A 19,363-nucleotide genomic window follows, 5' to 3' on the forward strand; every position below is an offset into this window, starting at 1 on the left:
AAAGTAAGACTCAATGATTTGGTCAATATCATCAAACTAATAATTAGGAGTAAGCTGTCTTCTAATTTCTAAGTCAGTGTTCTCCCAAATATTAGATCTAAAGCTTAAGCTTTGGTTTCCTATTTCTTATAATAGAAAAAAATTTTATGGAAATTTTAATTGCTACCATTATCTTCTTCCACTATCTTTCAACTTAACCTAAGTATAATAAATATCAGTTTTCCATTATTTTCAGTCATAGATAAACCTAGGAAACATAGTAAAAGAGGTGTAGGCTCCTTGGTGACTATAAGTGCCATGGAATGCCCACTTAATTATTTCAGGAATATCCTACTTTATTTCAGTTGGGCATATTGGTTACACTAAACCAATGATATTCTCCAAAACCATAAATACCTCATATACAACTTTACACAACTGGGGAGTGGAAGTTGGGATAGGAAGTTGACCATATTCAATTTAACTCTCTCTGAGTTTCTAAATGTTCCCCCTCCACCAGCCCATTTTTATCAAGTTGTTCTCTGTAATGGTTATTCCTGAGTCATGCCATCACCAAACTCTCTTGACATCTCATTCCTTTTACATGGAAGCATCTAACTAAATATACTCAGATGCTGTCATTTGGGATATATTGTTTCATCTCCACTTACATGTGTACCTTATTAATAAATGTATCATTTCCATATCCCCACCTCCTTCTGGAGTCATCCTTTAATGTTTTCCACATACAGTGTTCCCAACCATCAGGACTAGCTTTATCTATCCTGTCCCTTTTGCTCCCCAAAGCCCCCTCCTTTTTTTCATACTCTAAATTAGTCCCACACTTCTTCCTCATGAAGCCAAACTTCTCATCCATGGCAGCAAATAATCAAGTTGGAAACCTGCCCCCATGGCAACTTGTTTATAACAAAAATGGTTATCACTCACTTCTGGTACTGTTCTCTCTCCTTACCTACTGTTCTCTCTCCTTATCAGCAATACTCGGAAAACGTATCCAAGAATACTTAAGATATTGCTTTTTAGTTCTCTTTGAGGAATTCACACAGTACAGACTTTAGCAAACATAAGAGATAAGAGTAATGGAAACTTCTGGACAAAATGGAGACCATTAGCAAGCCCCATTTCAGTGAACTGGGGCACACACCTAGTCTTCTTCACTGGCTTCCTTCTCCTTTCATGATGCTTTCCAATTTCAACCAATCTCAAGGCAGCTTGGGAACAATCAAGGAAAAGTTATGTCCTATATGCTAACTAATCTGTGCAAGAGAGAAGCACACAAGAACTAAGAAAGAGTAATTTCCTAGAAGAAATTTATAATAGCTTAATTATCTTTAGATTACATTTTATACAACCTCACGTAGCTTTTAAATGGCTAGTAGAACCCATTTCTAACAAGCCCAGAAAATGTCCTTTGCCCTCTTTCTTACTCTGAACTGAAAATTTTTAAAAAGCTAATAAATTGAAAGATTCTCATGTATCTTAATGAAGTAGGAAAAGAACTGGTGGTTCTAAGTTTGAGTCAAGTCCAAAAGTTGCTCAATGACCTTGGGTAAATTGCTTTGCCTCTCTGAGCCTAAGTTTCCTCATCTCTAAATAAAAATAGTATTATTTTCTTCTTAAGACTGTTGGGAGGAATAAATGAGAGTATACATGAAAAACTTTCATAATATATAAAGTGCCAAACACAAGGTAAGTGCTGTCATCCAATTCCAGCAAAAGAGCAGAGTAGAACAACCTGTTGGATGAGGAGGGAGACTACAAAATGTGCACTTAGGAATTCCATTCCCCGAACCACAAAATTACCCTTGTTTCAAGTCACTGTACTGATTTTTCACTTAATGAATAGATATCTTCAAATACAATGTGTGGAGATTTATGGGGCTCTGGAAAATGATATTACTGCCGTACACGTAAGAAATGCAAATACTGATACCTAAGTGGACTCCTTATATTGCATTTGGTAGAGTTAATCAGAAAAGGGACCAAAAGATTTGATGCAAAACTGTGTTTTTTTCTCATAGAGAATCAATAGCTCCCTCTATGTGAAAATAGCCAACTAATTTTCCTAAGGTAATATACATAGATTTTCCCCAACACACGTTGCAATCATTTCTAATTCACACTTCCCAGTTACCCTTTGTTTCTTGTACTCCAATCCCTATGGTGAGGCCTCTGCATATCCCTTATCCTGCCTCCATCTCCTAGGATTCTCTTTTGCTTCATCATTTAAAATGCTATCCAGGGCTTCCCTGGTGGCTCAGTGGTTGGGAGTCCGCCTGCCGATGCAGGGGACGGGGGTTCGTGCCCCGGTCCGGGAGGATCCCGCGTGCCGCGGAGCGGCTGGGCCCGTGAGCCATGGCCGCTGGGCCTGCGCGTCCAGAGCCTGTGCTCCGCAACAGGAGAGGCCACAACAGTGAGAGGCCCGCGTACCGCAAAAAAAAAAAAAAAAATGCTATCCACATGCTGTCATCTCCCAAACAAGTATCTCCAGCCCATACCTCTCCTGATGGACAGATTTTAATATCCAACTGCCACTCATCACCTCCACTTAGATGTTAACATGACTCAAAATTAACATGCCCCAAACTGAACTCCTGATCTTGGCTCTCAATATTGCTGTACACATAGTTTTCCCCATCCTTGTTAATGACTATTCCATTCTCCCTTTGATTAGACCAAAAATCTTGTAGCTGCATTTCCACATCCATTCTGTCAGGAAATCTCATTGGCCCTACCTTTCAAAATACGTCCAGAATCTGACCAATTCTCACTGGTCCCATGCTACTATTTTGGTCTGAGCCAACAGTATCTCTTGCCTAGCTTATTTCAACAGCCTTCTCACTGATCTTCATTTTCATTCTTGTTATCCCCATCCTTACCCCCCAGCTCTGAATTTATTTTCAAAACAGCAACAGAGGGCTTCCCTGGTGGCGCAGTGGTTGGGAGTCCGCCTGTCGATGCAGGGGACACAGGTTCGTGCCCCGGTCCGGGAAGATCCCACATGCAGCGGAGCGGCTGGGCCCGTGAGCCATGGCCGCTGAGCCTGCGCTTTCATAGTCTGTGCCCCGCAACGGGAGAGGCCACAACAGTGAGAGGCCCGTGTACCACAAAAAAAAAAAAAAAAAAAGCAACAGTGATTCTTTTAAAACCTACATTAATGCATCTTATGGCTCTGTTCAAAACCCTCCAAGACTAACATATATTATTCAAGGAAAAGCCTTACATGAACTGGCTCCACTATTATCTCTCTGACCTCATCATCCTACAACTCTTCTCTGGCTCACTCCACCTCAGCCACACTGGCTTTTTTTACCCATCCACGCACATGCCAAGAGCATTCCCTTCGAGTGGTCTTTGTACTGTTTTGTCTATCTGCCTGGGGAATGCCCTTCCCTAAGTCCAAATATCTAACTCCTTCACATTACTCATTTTCTCAGTGAGGACCACACTGACCCCGTTATTTAAAATTGCGCTTTCCTGTTCTTTTTTTTTTCTCTCTAAATACATAGCACTTATCAGTTCAGTGTGATATTTATTCTTTGTTTTCTGTCTACCTCTATTAGAATATAAAGACCACAAGGGCATTAGCCTAGTTAAGAGTGTCTGGCACTGAATGGATGTTTGTTGAGTGAATAATTTCAGTCTCTCAGTTATGCAGAATCTTGAAATTTGGGTTACTTGGTGTGTTAGTTTTCTGTTGCTACTTTAACAAATTACAACAAACTTAGTGGCACAACACAAACTGATTCGCTTATAGTTCTGGAGGTCAGAAGTCTAAAATCAAGGTGTCAGCAGGGTGTGTTCTTTCTGGAGGCTTCAGGGAGAATTTGTTTCCTTGCCTTTTTTAGCCTTTAGAGGTTGTCTACTTTCCTTGGCTCATGGCCCCTTCCTCTCATTACTCCAAACTCTTGCTTCTCTTGTCACATCTACTACTTGCTTCAATCTCCTTCCTCCTCTTATGAAGACCCTTGTGATTACATCAGGACAACCCAGATAAACCAGGACAATCTTCCCATCTCAAGATCCTTCACTTAATCACATCTGTAAAGTCCCTTTTGCTATATAAACTAACATTCACAGGTCCTGAGGATTAGGACACAGACATCTTTGGGAGGCCATAATTCAGCCTACCTCATGCAGAAAACAGTTTTGTGGGTGGAGTATGTGAAGCATAGCACAACTAGGCAACAATTGAAGAGATGAAACTACTGTATTTGCCAGTATGCCAATAGGAGATCAAGCTTTGTTCAGATAACTCGGGAGACAGACAGACAACTTCTGTTAAATAGGGACATACTGGAGATGGAATAAAAACCAGTAGTATTGGGTCAGATAAGCTTTGAGCAAAGAGGTGAGTATGCGGCTGAGAACTTGGTGAGGGGGTGAGACATGGAAATTCTCTTAAGCCACATTAAGGATTTCGGACTGGATTCTAAGGGAAATTGGAGACCACTGAGGGGACTTACATAGGGAAGTGGCCTGATCAGATTTATAATTTTAAAACATAATGTGGGAAAAAAGTGGGAGAGCAAGAGGATATGTGAAAAGACAAGTTGGGAAAATGATGCAGTAATCTAGATGATAGTGGCTTGCTACTATATTGAGTCTTAGTTTCTTCTCTGCAAAATGAAGCTCATAATTGTTTTCAACCTCACCTGGCTATTGCAATGAATCAATGAGAATACACATAAACCACTGCAATGAGCATATAAACTGTGCTGGCGTCGTAACTCTGAATCAGATTTTAGCTATCCAGTCCTAACACAAAATTACACTGATGCTGCTTAAAAGGAAGTAAGGTTTCGGGCTTCCCTGGTGGCGTAGTGGTTGAGAATCTGCCTGCTAATGCAAGGGGACACGGGTTCGAGCCCTGGTCTGGGAGGATGCCATATGCCGCAGAGCAACTAGGCCCATGAGCCACAACTACTGAGCCTGCACATCTGGAGCCTGTGCTCCGCAACAAGAGAGGCCGCGACAGTGAGAGGCCCGCACACCGCGATGAAGAGTGGCTCCCGCTTGCCACAACTAGAGAAAGCCCTCGCACAGCAACGAAGACCCAACACAGCAAAAAAAAATTTAATTAATTAATTAATAAACTCCTACCCCCCACATCTTCTTAAAAAAAAAAAAAAGGAAGGAAGGTTTCGATTACATCTAACACAAGGTATTTAAAAACCAATAAAACATTGACATAATCACACTGGGATAAGGAGCTGGCCTCTGCACTGCCGGATTAGGTAAAGAAAACATGTCTGTAAATACCTCCTGGTGAAGGAAGTAAGAGATGACCATGAGCTTGGAGAGAACTTGGATCCCAGATTTCAATAACAGTAAAACAAGGAGAAACAAAATCACCACTGGGAATTTTGGCTGCCGAAGACTAAATATTATGAAAATGAACAATGTTGAGGGTTCTCAGAAATGATTTAGTATCACCAAGCGATGAGTTATAATAGTATTGTGTATAGAAGCACAGACTTGGGCAGGACAAGTAGATTCAAGTCCTGGCTTTGTCACTTACTAGGTTTACCATTAGGAAAGTCACTTAAACTCACTGAGTCTCAGCTACTCTTTCTGAAAATCGAGATAATTATAGAAATACCTCACTTGGGAGCCTTAGTCAGAATTTAATGAGACAATGTTTACAAAGTGCTAACACAGTTCATGGCACAGATTAAGTACCCAAATGGTTGCTATTGTTATTATTAATGTTATTAATGGTTACAGCCTTTTTTCCTTATATGTTTATCAGTTCAATAACTTTCAAGGAATTGCAAATAGCATCTTAAAAGGTGAGGGAAGCAGGCAAGAGGCCAGCAAGGAAACAGTACAGGGGATGTTAGGGTCAATACCAAGTAATCTTAATCAAGCAAGGACTGAAGTGTGTTTACAATGAGCAGGCTAAGAGCAGGTAAGGGAAGAAGTAAGGAGGAGCCAAGGGGAGAGAGAAGGACAGTACCTATGCGCCAGGAGAAGCTCATCTCCTGGAGAGCTGGGCTCACTCTCATCAGAAATCTGAAAGCACACTAGGAGGAAGAGGATAAATGAGAACACTGGCCATGCTCTCTGGGCTGCAGCTGGCCTCTCTGCAAAAACAAAGGCATATTAACCCTCTTTATATGAAAGGTGGTAAGAAGCTGTTTGCAACCTTCTCCAGAAGGCATTGTCAGTGTATGAAGACTGCTGTTGTCAACAATAAAACTCTGAAGGCAATCTCAGATATCATCAAGACTAAGAGGGCCCACGTTGTTGAGCTTTCCAATGGATTTGGACAGCCACGGTTTGTAAGCTGCATATGGTCAAGAAAAAAACAAAGAAATAATATAATTTTCCGAAAGCCAAGGGGTAAGTCCAGGTCCAGGATAAGCAAATGAAGAGGTGTTTAAATGACTGAGCCTTTTCAGAAGGGAGGGAAGTAGGAGAGTCACATGGCTGTCATTCTTCCCTTTGGATGCCCCATGAACTCAGGCTGAGTTCCCGTGGAAAAGAAGTATTTAGGTTTCATCTCAGCAAAGTACACTAGAGCAGGCCCTTAGAATAGCTTTCACACAGTGAATTTAGCAATTTTCAGAACTAAGAAGTATTAGATGTCTCTGGCAGACTAGATGATTGATTACAGGTCATTCTCAAATAAAAAAGATCTCAGTGGCTCTCTACTGCCTACCAATTACATACTCTTCTCCTGATTTTGGAAAACCTTCCCTTTCTCTGCTCAGTCCCCATGATGGGATAAGGAAACTCTGAATGTCCCAGATGCAATCCCACCTGGGTGTGGAGATTAACAAGAGAACACTCAGTTCAAATTCTAAATTCCCAGGAAAACTGATTGTCCATCTCAAGTGTCCACCCTTGGTCCAATTAGACATGACAGGTCATACATTACAAACATGTCAGAAGTGTGTCCAGTCTGCCTTGCCCCTCTCTTCATTTTCTGTGCCCTAGACTCAGACACATTAATCAGTTTGCCATTTCTTCCACATCCTTCCTCTGGGTTTCCTTGTGATTTTCCTCAGGGTAGAATGCCCTTTTTCTAGAGATCTACCGGTTAGAAAAAGAAATCAAACACAACCTTCAAGGATTGGGTTTGAAGACTGTTCAGAATTCACGCTGATTCATAGATCTTAAACAAATTATATTTTACTATGGTAAGTTTAAAGGGCATTGGTCTTAGTAAAGGTTACAAGATGACATCAAGTTGGGGATATTCAGACTCTGGTCTGTGCTCATTCCTTACCAGGGAACATGTATGAATGTTGGCATATGTCACAGAAGCCTGGTACTGTGATATTTTGAGTCTCTTTCAACCTCAGCCAGTCACTTTGAAATCATAGCACTATTGCCTTAAAAAGATCACCAATACTATTATTATTCTAACTCCAGTTCCAATGTATAGGTTTTCCAATACCACTGTGCAATTCTCTGACACCAGCGGGGTGTCCTACAATTCAGTTTACTTCTGACAGTGCCTACCTGGAGACAGCATCAGATCCCACAGTTAAGGGCTCAGTCCTACAAGACTGCTCCCCACTCCTACTTCAGATGCCAACTGCAAGTTCAGGTTGTTACCTATGCTTTTGACCAACTGGCTATAAATTAGAGGTTCCTAAGACCCCCTCCTTGGGTTTGATTAACTTGCTAGAGTGAAACCATGAAAGCAGTTTACTGACTAGATTACCTGCTTATTACAAAGGATATTAAAGAGGACAAATCAACAGCCAGATGAAGAGATTCATAGGGTGAGGTCCTGAACAAAGGGGATTCTGTCCCCATGGAATTTGGGGCCTGTCACAGTGGCACAGGAAAGCCTTCCAGTTCATCGACCTGGAAGCTCTCCAAACCACTTCCTTTTGGGTTTTCATGGAGGATCCATTACATAGGTATGATTGATAAAATCGTTGGCCATTGGTGATTGAACTGAATCCCTAGCTTCGCTCTCCAACCTGGAGGCTGGAGGTGGGACTGAAAGTTCCAATCCTCTAATTAGGATTGATTCCCTTGGCTACCAGCACCCTCCCTTGCTGCTTTCCAATTCACCTCATTAACATAACAAAAGACATCTTGATGGCTCTCATCATTAGGGAATTCCAGGGTTTTTAGGAGCTCTGTGCCAGAAATGGGAATGAAGACCAAATGTATATTTCTTACCATAAATCACAACATCACAGCTATATTGTTGAATTAATCCCAGCTGACGTATCAACTAAGCCTCAAGCATGTAGTCGCAGAAAGGCAAGTAGTCATGAGTGATCACTTATCTGCAGAGCTACAGGGCCTGCAGGTACTGAGCATGACAGGCTTTGCCTCACCACTGACCCAACTCAGCGCCATCTCATGAGGAATCTTTCTTACCCTTCCAGGTAATGTAATATATCCCTCTCTCTCATTCCCAGAGCATTTGGTTTCACCTCCTGGATCAGATTGGGAACGTTTTGCACACTGTGAGTGATATGTGCTTTGTGGTCAGTTTGAATCCTTGTACAGCCACTTAATTGACCTGGTGGAGAAGGTTCCTCACTGGTAAAATAGGCTATAAAAATATCACTTTTAGGTGTGGTGTGAAAATTAGATTGCACTCTATATAAAACAGATAATATATTGCCAGGTACAAAGTAACTACCCAATAAAGGCTAATAACATCACTATTATTTCTCGAAGAAACAGACTGTATCTTACATACTTGAGTATATTGCTTATATCTAAGAACAATAAATAAATTAAATAGAAAATGGCTACTCCAGGACAATGCCTCCAGCCACCAGGTCCAGAGTCCTGTCAAATGCCTAACGGGATGACATGGACATCTTCACCAACAACTTGAAACATGACAAAGATACCAGCATCTTTTAGTTAATTATGCCTCTGCCATGGCTAAACTTGCCTGCCTTCTTTGAATCCTTTTAGAATTCTCCTATATTACATACGTGTAATCTCTAAGTGTTTGTGAGTCACGTAAAAATTAATAAACAAAACCTCAATTAAAATAGAGTAAGGCCACCAGAAAGGGGAGCTCTCACACCCAAGGACAATAGAAGGGCCCAACAGGAAGAAGAAAGATGTCCTCTTGCTGGCAAGAGCTCAGCCAATGAGAAACTGTCACAACTCAGCCAATAAAAAGCCACTGTACTTCCAACCCTCAATTCCTCAATGGACTCTGTTTGTTGTAACCCTCCCAACTTATTTCTCCCCTCTTTAAAAGAGTTCTCCTTTCCATTTTCATTAGGAACTTGCATGGGGCTCACCATGATTGCAAACCCTGAATTACAATTCTTTGTTGACCACGAATAAACCCATTTTTGCTGGAGAAATAACTGGCAGTCTATTGGTTTTAGATCAACAATCATGAACATTCACTGGGCACCTACCATGTGTGAATTACTACATTAAACACTGCAGATACCAGATGAGAAAATACTCTGTTCTCAATGTGTAGACAATCTCATTCCTGGACACATTATCTAATTTAACCCTTAGTTTGATGCTCACTTCATGTTCACAAATCCACAATATCTACAACTTTATGACTATAATGATTTCACTTCTCAGTCTATGCATTCACACTGGAGAATCATAATCTTTTCCAACTGACAGCATCCCATAGGCCATCACTGCGAGTCCTACTCCGGACTTGCTCTGGTTCCATTAAAACACCATTGCCATCATCATAACTAATATTCACAAAATGATGGGTACACTTTAAAGAGTTTGTTCCTATAACTTACCTCATTTACTGTATCCAGACTTCTCATACAGGTTAGTTTACTAAAGCTCCATAGGGTGTAGTCTGTTGTTTCTTAGCATCTCTTTTGATAAGCCTACATGCTCAGTATGCTTTTTGGTCACAACAGGTCACTAGGTCTTTGTCTTCATGGAACAACCTACAAAATGTCTACCAAGCTTCTACTATAGGTTCAGACCTAGAGTAGTACATTCTAGTAATATATTTTATGTCTTAAATTTGAATTTAATGTTTCTCCCAAATCCTTGGCTTTGTACTTACCATCCTTGAAAGTCATCTGCCACCTTTGCACCCATTCAGAAATTTGCAAGTCCTTCTTACAGTCTGAGGTCAGATGCCAAAGGATCCTTCTAGGCTGACTGTATGTTGTCCTGGGACTGAAAGATTTGGGAGGGTTTTTTTTACTAACCATATATCTCTGGAATCTTAGTCATTGCATTTCTCTACCTAGATGAGTTAATTTTTCTTACTCTTTATTATTTCCTAGCCAAATGACTGACAGTTCCATAAAAATTACACTTAGATATATCTCGTACTTACATATATTTGGTGTAAAAGTTTGAGAAACTCCTTTTACATCTCAAATACATATACAAGTTTACTTCTACCCAAATGCCTCTTCATCCTCACTTTGACAATATGTGCAACAAGAGCTTTAAATATTCTTATACTCTTTTGATTCAGTAATAATTTTTCTGGCATATTTCTCAGAAATTGACAGAATGAATTACCATAATAGCTGGGTAACAAATCCATACACAAGTCAGATTATTTCAAATTGTTTGTTTTCAATAAATATAAAGAAGGACCTATTAGCTGGTGGATCATTACAAATAATTTTGCTGATAGATCGTTATGATTTTTGTCATGTGATAAACTTTTAAAGGAGTTAAAAAACTGTCACTGCTATAATGAATTTTTTTCATTCCAATTTACATTTGTATGTGAACAAGTTTCTCAGTGTGCATATATATATATATTTGAAAAATAGAAGATGCTAAATTTATTAGGAATAAGTAATATCTATTCATAGATAATTAAACAGAAAAAAACTAAAAATCCTTTTCTCATTAAGAACCCCATTTTCAATAAAACTTAAATTTTGTATTTATTAACTCGAAATCTGTGATATATTTTTGTTGTTTGATCAACTATAACGTCAGTATATATATACTTTTTTGCTGCAGAGAAATGGAATTAATCTGTACCACTGAATAGGTTACTTTAGGATAAATTTATAAGGAGAAAGTACAATGGAAATAGAAGTTCAAGGAAAAAACAGAACAATTTAAAATATCTTACTATTAATGTAGCGCTTTTATGCTTTTTTTTTTTTTTTTTGCGGTACGCGGGCCTCTCACTGCTGTGGCCTCTCCCTTTGCGGAGCACAGGCTCTGGATGCGAAGGCTCAGCGGCCATGGCTCACGGGCCCAGCTGCTCCGCGGCATGTGGGATCTTCCCAGACCAGAGATCGAACCCATGTCCCCTGCATTGGCAGGCGGATTCTTAACCACTGTGCCACCGGGGAAGCCCTCAAGGGCACTTTTGACAGAGCTGTTAATGTGGAACAAGCTTTAATATATCAGAGTTATCAGCCCCTTTAACAAGAGCTTCCAAACATGCTTACTTTAACATCATTTGATTTTAAACTTGGGAAAGAGTCTTAAATTTAAAAATCATCAAAATTAAATAAAAATAATCTCTCCCAAGGACTGGCAAAGTCCTTGGGGAATTTTCCACCTTTAGTACAGTTTTCTTCAAAAGTTATTCAATTACTTGAGCAATATTTTCAATAACAGGGACCAAGAAGCTTTTGAATTAACTAAGTATAGAAATACAGATAATATCAGATATTAGAAAATTATGTGAAAACTATTTTATGATCAAGTTTCCCCTCTGCAAAATATTAAAGGAGAAAAAAAAAACTTGGATAAAATGTCTTCCTTTTTCCCTTCCCCTCAATAATCCCAACTAAACTCATAGCTTCCAACTCCTATTTACATCTTGGCCTACTCCAGTAGGCTTCTGTTCCCATCACTTCAAAACTACCTGCCCTCTAGAAGGTCAGCCTTGAACTTGTAAACTTCAGCTCCAATCTTTGTCTCTAATCAATCTTCATCTGGTTTACTTCTCTCAATTATTTGACATAGTTGACCATTTCCTCCTTGTTAGACCTGTTGTCTTCCCTGATGCCAATGATCTTCTGGCACTACTACTATGGTTTGAACTGCTCCTTCCAAAGCATCTCTTCCTTTACGATCCTTTAAGTGGAAGGAGATTATACCCCAAAGTTGTTCTTAGCCCTCTCTTGGCCCTATGCCCTCAGGATTGTACACTCCAATGGCTTGAACTATCATCTTGATGCACACATTTTCTAAATATACACCTTTTAAAGACATCTTACCTAAAAGATGTTTCATTTCCAACTGTTTAGGCTCTTCACACACCTCAACATATCCTCATTTTCTCTCCCTTCTACACCCATAATACACACCTCTCTCTTGCCCCAATCTCTTCATCCCAAACCAGTACTTACCTTCTTCTAGGACTCAATGCAAAGCACCACCATTTCCTCCTAGGTGTCTTTTTTTTTTTTTTTAATTGGAGTATAGTTGCTTTACAATGTTGTGTTAGTTTGTCTGTATAGCAAAGTTAATCAGCTATATGTATACTTATATCTGCTCCTTTTTGGATTTCCTTCCTGTTTAGGTCACCACAGAGCACTGAGTAGAGTTCCCTGTGCTATACAGTAGGTTCTTGTTATCTATTTTATACATAGTAGTGTATATATGTCAATCCCAATCTCCCAATTCATCCCACCCTCCCCTTCCCACCTTGGTGTCCATACATTTGTTCTCTACATCTGTGTCTCTATTTCTGCTTTGCAAATAGGTTCATCTGTACCATTTTTCTAGATTCCACATACATGCGTTAACATACCATATTTGTTTCTCTCTTTCTGACTTACTTCACTCTGTATGACAGTCTCTAGATCCATCCACATCTCAGCAAATGACCCAATTTCGTTCCTTTTTATGGCTGAGTAATATTCCATTGTATATAGGTACCACATCTTCTTTATCCATTCGTCTGTCGATGTGCATTTAGGTTGCTTCCATGTCCTGGTTATTGTAAATAGTGCTGCAATGAACACTGGGGTGCATATACCTTTTGGAATTATGGTTTTCTCTGGATATATGCCCAGGAGTGGGATTGCTGGGTCATATGGTAGTTCTATTTTTAGTTTTTTAAGGAACCTCGATACTGTTCTCCATAGTGGCTGTATCAATTTACATTCCCACCAACAGTGTAAGAGGGTTCCTTTTTCTCCACACCCTCTCCAGCATTTATTGTTTGTAGATTTTTTGATGATGGCCATTCTGACTGGTGTGAGGTGATACGTCATTGTAGTTTTGACTTGCGTTTCTCTACTAATTAGTAATTTCATGTGCCTCTTGGCCATCTGTATGTCTTCTTTGGAGAAATGTCTATTTAGGTCTTCTGCCCATTTTTTGATTGTGTTGTTTTTTTTGATATTGAGCTGCATGAGCTGTTTGTATATTTTGGAGGTTAATCCCTTGTCAGTTGCTTCATTTCCAAATATTTTTTTCCCATTCTGAGGTTTTTTTCCTCTTGTTTATGGTTTCCTTTGTTGTGTAAAAGCTTTTAAGTTTCATTAGGTCCTGCTTTTTTTTTTTATTACTCTAGGAGGTAGGTCAAAAAAGATCTTGTTGTGATTTACATCAAAGAGTGTTCTGCCTATGTTTTCCTCTAAGAGTTTTATAGTGTCCGGCCTTATATTTAGGTCTTTAATCCATTTTGAGTTTATTTTTGTGTATGATGTATCCCATTTACCACTGCAACAAAAGAATAAAATACCTAGGAGTAAACCTACCTAAGGAGGCAAAAGACCTGTACTCAGAAAACTTTAAGATACTGATAAAAGAAATCAAAGATGACACAAACAGATGGAGAGATATACCATGTTCCTGGATTGGAAGAATCAATATTGTGAAAATGACTATACTACCCAAAGCAATCTACAGGTTCAATGTAATCCCTATCAAATTACCAATGGCATTTTTTACAGAATTAGGACAAAAAGTTTTTACAATTTGTATGGAAACACAAAAGACCCCAAATAGCCAAAGCAATATTGAGAAAGAAAAACAGGGATGGAGGAATCAGGCTCCCTGACTTCAGACTATACTACAAACTACAGTAACCAGGACAGTATGGTAATGGCACAAAAACAGAAATATAGATCAATGGAACAGGATAGAAAGCCCAGAGATAAAGCCATGCACCTATAGTCATCTAATCTATGACAAAGGAGGCAAGAATATACTATGGAGAAAAGACAGCCTCTTCATAAGTGGTGCTGGGAAAACTGGACAGCTACATGTAAAAGAATGAAATTAGAACACTCCTAGGGGTCTTTAGGAAAGCTATCTCCTCCCCATCCAATGGAATCATCCAGTTCTCTTGACCCCAACTCTGCAACATCAATATAACCCATTCTCACGCATTTTCATTGCCATAGGCCTAATTCTGAATCTCATCCTTTCAGGCCTGGTCTAATCCTTGGTATCCTAACTGGGCTTCCAGCTTAAATACCATGACCTCCATTAACAATTACCCAATTAACGGTGCCCTTTCTCTATGCTCCCCAGTATATTTTATCTATAAATAAAATATATAGTTAGTTGCATCCATTTCTGCCTCCCTCAGATCAGAGATTCATTTGCTGAGAATACCTTCCCTATCACCAGCCTGTATCAATGCTCCCCACAGATCTAAACGTAATCTCCTGGGAAAATGCATCATACCGTGTGATTGGTTTTCACATTACCACAATATAAACCACAGTGCAGCAAGAGCAAGCACTACAATGCTTGGAAAGCAAAGGAAAGGAGAAGAAAGAGGAACAAATAGATAGTTACATTTCTTTCTGAAACTTTAAAGTATTCCTTATCATAATAACATCTTCTAATGAACTCACAGTATGCTTTAAGGCATTATCTAGTAATGTCTAATAATTTTTTAATGATGAAGAATGTGAATTCCTTCCCTCGCCTTAACATGAAGACAAGAATGAGGATGAATGATGCATGTCCCTAGAATGTGTTTCAAGATTCTTGGACAAAAGTGATGCACAATCTCTCAATAGTTGATTAATTCTTCTTGTTCTCAGTAGAATTCTCAGTAGCATTGCTGAATACAAACTGGGTGATACAAGCTACCAAAGCTAAGATGCCCCAAGATTTCTCCCATTGAAATGAGCATTTTAAAGGAACAAGTAATGATTAAATCACTTCCTTTTTTTTTTTTTGAATTTGTGACAAGGCGACTGTCCCATGAAAGAGAAAAAAATTTAACTGACTATTCAGAATTAGGCCACTCTCTGGGAGTCTCCTTATGAACTTGCCTTCCTGGGAAATTCCTTGCTCACTTCGGCCCTGGCTGGAGGGGGTAGTGACTTAAGGCAGAGATTACATGAAAGCCATAATTTTGTAAAGGTTATAGGAGATGCAACAGGAGACAGAACTGAGCTGCTTTGGTGCAACAAGGGGTGAACATTAAAGGAGGAGTAAAGATGGAAGAGAGTGGGGCTGCTTTATCTGAGGCTTATCTGAACTCCTTTGGTTGAGAAATCAAGACTGGAAATCTCAAGATAAAAAGCTTGCTTGTGACAAAGCCAGTGCACGTTGGCTTTAGTCGGAAAGATCATGGAAGAAGCTTTTCTTGCAGCCAATCTGCTTCTCTTATACAGTACGCAGCTACGTGCAAAAATAGCCCATGGAAACTTTCAAAGACATCTTAAGGAGTTTAAGAAATGATTACATGGAGGGAGGGGGTTCTAGTGTTTCATATGAAACCCTTTCTAGCAGAGCCAAGTTACCCCATGCAATACTTTAGGCCAGAGTGGAAAAAACAAAACAAAACAAACCAACTAGATGCCAAATCCAGATTCTAAGATGTGAGGCCAACTGGAATGGAAGGAAAATTCTTATTGCTATATTTATTAAATATGAAATTTGAGAAATCACAGACTCAGAAAAGCCAAGAAAATGTAGCGGGACCTCTTCTGCAGGAACAGTGAACACCAACTGAAGATGCCCAGGACCATCGCAGGAGTGAAAAAGGTATCAAGTATGGAAAATAAACCAGTTAAGGGTCTGTTTTCTTCCTGGGCATCTAGGTCTCAGATGCAGGGAGAGAACTCTGTCCCTTATGCCAGTTTATTTACCTTAAATGAAACAAATCATATTTAAAATGGAGCTGAACTCACTTCAAGTAGAGAAAAGATGCTCTGGAGTTATTTCTGTGCCCTTTACAGTGCCCTATATACCCTGAGGAAGAGTTACTGCCAGGGGTTTCCAGGTGGAAAACTTTTATGACATTGGAACCAATAACCCCAAAGGAGACTGACAGCTGATCATAATACCACTAATAAAAATACAAGTTCATTGAATACTCACTATCAGGCAAAAATACACTGCTGAGCCCTTTTACATCGATTGACTTATTCTAGGAAGCTTCTAAGAAGTAAACATTCCTTTTATTCTCATTATACAAAGTAGAAAATGAGGCAGAAGGAAGGAGCTTGTCTTACTTAGGTCACATTCGTTAACCCAGGTAGGTTGGCTCCAGTATCTATGTCACCTCTTCAAACAGTATTTAACTGCCTCAATTCCGCAAACCATTTAGCCCAGCATTCGAGGCCCTCTCTATACCACCTCTTACTTCTTCTGCTTGCTAGTATCTCATTTATTTGTTTCTATGTAGCAGACTCCTGGTAAGAGCTGTCCATACTCACAGGCTCTGATTCTTCTGCGGCTGCTCTGTCTCAACGCCACTTTAATCAGTCTTTCATCCCCATCACTTTACCTAAACTGCACAGCAAGGTCAACAGTGATCTTCACATAGGTAAGTCCAGGAGTCTCTTCCCAGCTTTTATTGCACCTGAGCCATAAGTAGCCTCTGACATCACCATCACCCCCTTTCCTCAATAGCTTTTCTTCACTTGGCTGCTGGCACATCACAGTCTCTTGGTTATCTCAACGGTCTCTTCTTTTCAATCCTTTTCCTGGTTCCTTCTCCTTTTTCTCACCTCTAATGTTGGGTAGCTCCAAGGCTCCGCTCCCGGTTATTTTTTCTACCTTATGCACACTCATTCCCTTGGTGATCTCACACAAGCTCATGGTTCAAGTCCATTTACAAGCCAGTAACTCCAGCCCAGACCTCTCTCCTGAGTTTCTGCGCAGATAACTGCCTACTTGACATTGCTGCTTGAATGTCCAATAGGCACCCAAATTCAATACATCCACGATGAACTTCTGAATCCCTCTTCCCTCAGAACACCTGATGTACCCTCTTCTTCCCCATTTCTGTTGTTGGAAACTCCATCCTTCCAACTGCTCGTGTCAAAAATCTTGTGGTTATTCTCGATTGAAAATGCATCCTCCTTCTCTCTCCTACTAGAAAGCCGGCACGTTCTACCTTCAAAAATACATGCAGAATCTGATCACTTCTCATCACTCCACAGCTACTGCCCTCACCAACAGTGCCCTGTTTCACTCTCAAAAATGTTTTGATTTGAATAAATTATGGTCGCCCTACTACAAGGCCCTCCATGGTCTCACGCCCATGCTCACCCCAGTGTTCCCTCTCTGACCTCATCCATTACTTTCACAGGCTCTCACTCCACTCCGGCCATGATGGCATCCTTGCTAATCTTTGGTGAGCCAGGCACACTTCTGCCTTTGGGTCCTTGTTCTGGTTATTCCCTGTCTGGAATGCTTTCTTCCAGATATCCATGTGGCAAGTTCCTTCAAGTTTTTGCTCAGTTTCTAGATGTTCAGTGAGACCCCCCCATTTACTACTGGAATGAGCCTATCCCTCCATTATTTGTCACATTCCCTGCTCATCCTTTTTCTGTCTCCACTGTATTTCCATCCTTTCAACATACCACATAATTTTATTTACAGTCATCCCTTTGTATCAGCGGGGGATCGGTTCCAGGACCCTGGCAGATACTAAAACCCATGGATGCTCAAGTACCTGATATAAAATGGTGCAGCATTTGCATATAACCTATGCACATCCTCCCATATACTTTGAATCATCTCCAGATTACTTAAAATGCCTACTACAATAAAAATGCTATGTAAATAGTTGCCAGAGTATACAAATTTATTTTGCTTTTTGGAACTTCTGGATTCTTTTTTTTTCCCAAATACATATTTGTTTAATACTGAAAGATTTATTGTAGATATTTTTGTTACACAATTATGTTATATATTATGATACAAATACATTTGCAACATTAACATATATGGGGACTGCTAAATCATTTACTATTTCTTTTGCAAAAAGATAATTTCCTGAGGCTTTCATACCTGTAATAACTGAATCTGTTCTCATTTGGATCAAATCTTCATCCTTTAGCCCTGAGTCACAGTCCACTGCTGAATGAGTCTACACTTGCCCATTAAGCTTGCTTGGACTATTTTATGTATGGAATATCTGAGCCTTTACTACTAAACTGTTTTATTACTAAGCCAGGACACGCCCTCTGCCTTACTGAGTAATTTCCCTCTGCAGCTGCAGTCCTCAGATGCTGAATAAAAAAGGGCAGATTTCTCGTAGTTGCCTCCCTGCCTTCTCCTGACTCAAACATCTAGAGGATTCAAGAAAACATCCAAATATTTTTCATCCTTGAAACCTCTGGATATGGAGGGCTGACTGTACTTATTAATTCATTTTATTTAATTATTTGTCTCCCTCCACTGGAATGTAAGAGCAGAGCTCTTTTCCTCACTGAGGTACCTACATGTAGGTACCCAATAAATATTTGTTGAATGAAGAAACAAGCACATATACACTAAAGACAGAGGTTATTATGTCCTCTTAGACATCTCTCTTTTTAATTTCCTCGTTCACTGTCTTCCTCTTATCATGATCCTTCTGCTTGAAATAGACATTGCCAAAACATTTAATTGTGTGGGACTTCGCTGGTGGTGCAGTGGTTAAGAATCTGCCTGCCAATGCAGGGGACATGGGTTTGAGCCCTGGTCCGGGAAGATCCCACATGCCTCAGAGCAACTAGGCCCGTGCACCACAACTACTGAGCCTGCACTCTAGAGCCCGCAAGCCACAACTACTGAGCCCACGCTTCACAACTACTGAAGCCCGTGCGCCTAGAGCCGGTGATCCACAACAAGAGAAGCCACTGCAATGAGAAGCCCGTGCACTGCGATGAAGAGTAACCTCCGCTCGCTGCAACTAGAGAAAGCCCGTGCAGCAACGAAGACCCAATGTAGCCCAAAAATAATTAATTAATTAATTAAAAAAAAGCATTTAATTGTGCCTCAGAAAACCCTCCTCCCACCCTCCCTCTCCCCTCAACAAGTTAAGGATAAAAGCAGACTAACAGACTGAACATAGAAACCTTGGAATTATTATTTACAATTTTCACAATCAGTGATCTGAGAGGGAGATCCATGCTGTTCTTACCTAATTGTCTTGGAGATGCCTGGCACTGAGTCTTAACTGCATACTCTGAACTCAGGTTTTCTTTCAAAACTTCCAAGTTTAGCTGTGAAGGAATTCCTGACCAATAGT

The sequence above is a fragment of the Mesoplodon bidens genome, assembly GCF_964165515.1.
Source record: "Mesoplodon bidens genome assembly, chromosome: 12".
In the NCBI taxonomy this organism is placed as follows: domain Eukaryota; kingdom Metazoa; phylum Chordata; class Mammalia; order Artiodactyla; family Ziphiidae; genus Mesoplodon; species Mesoplodon bidens.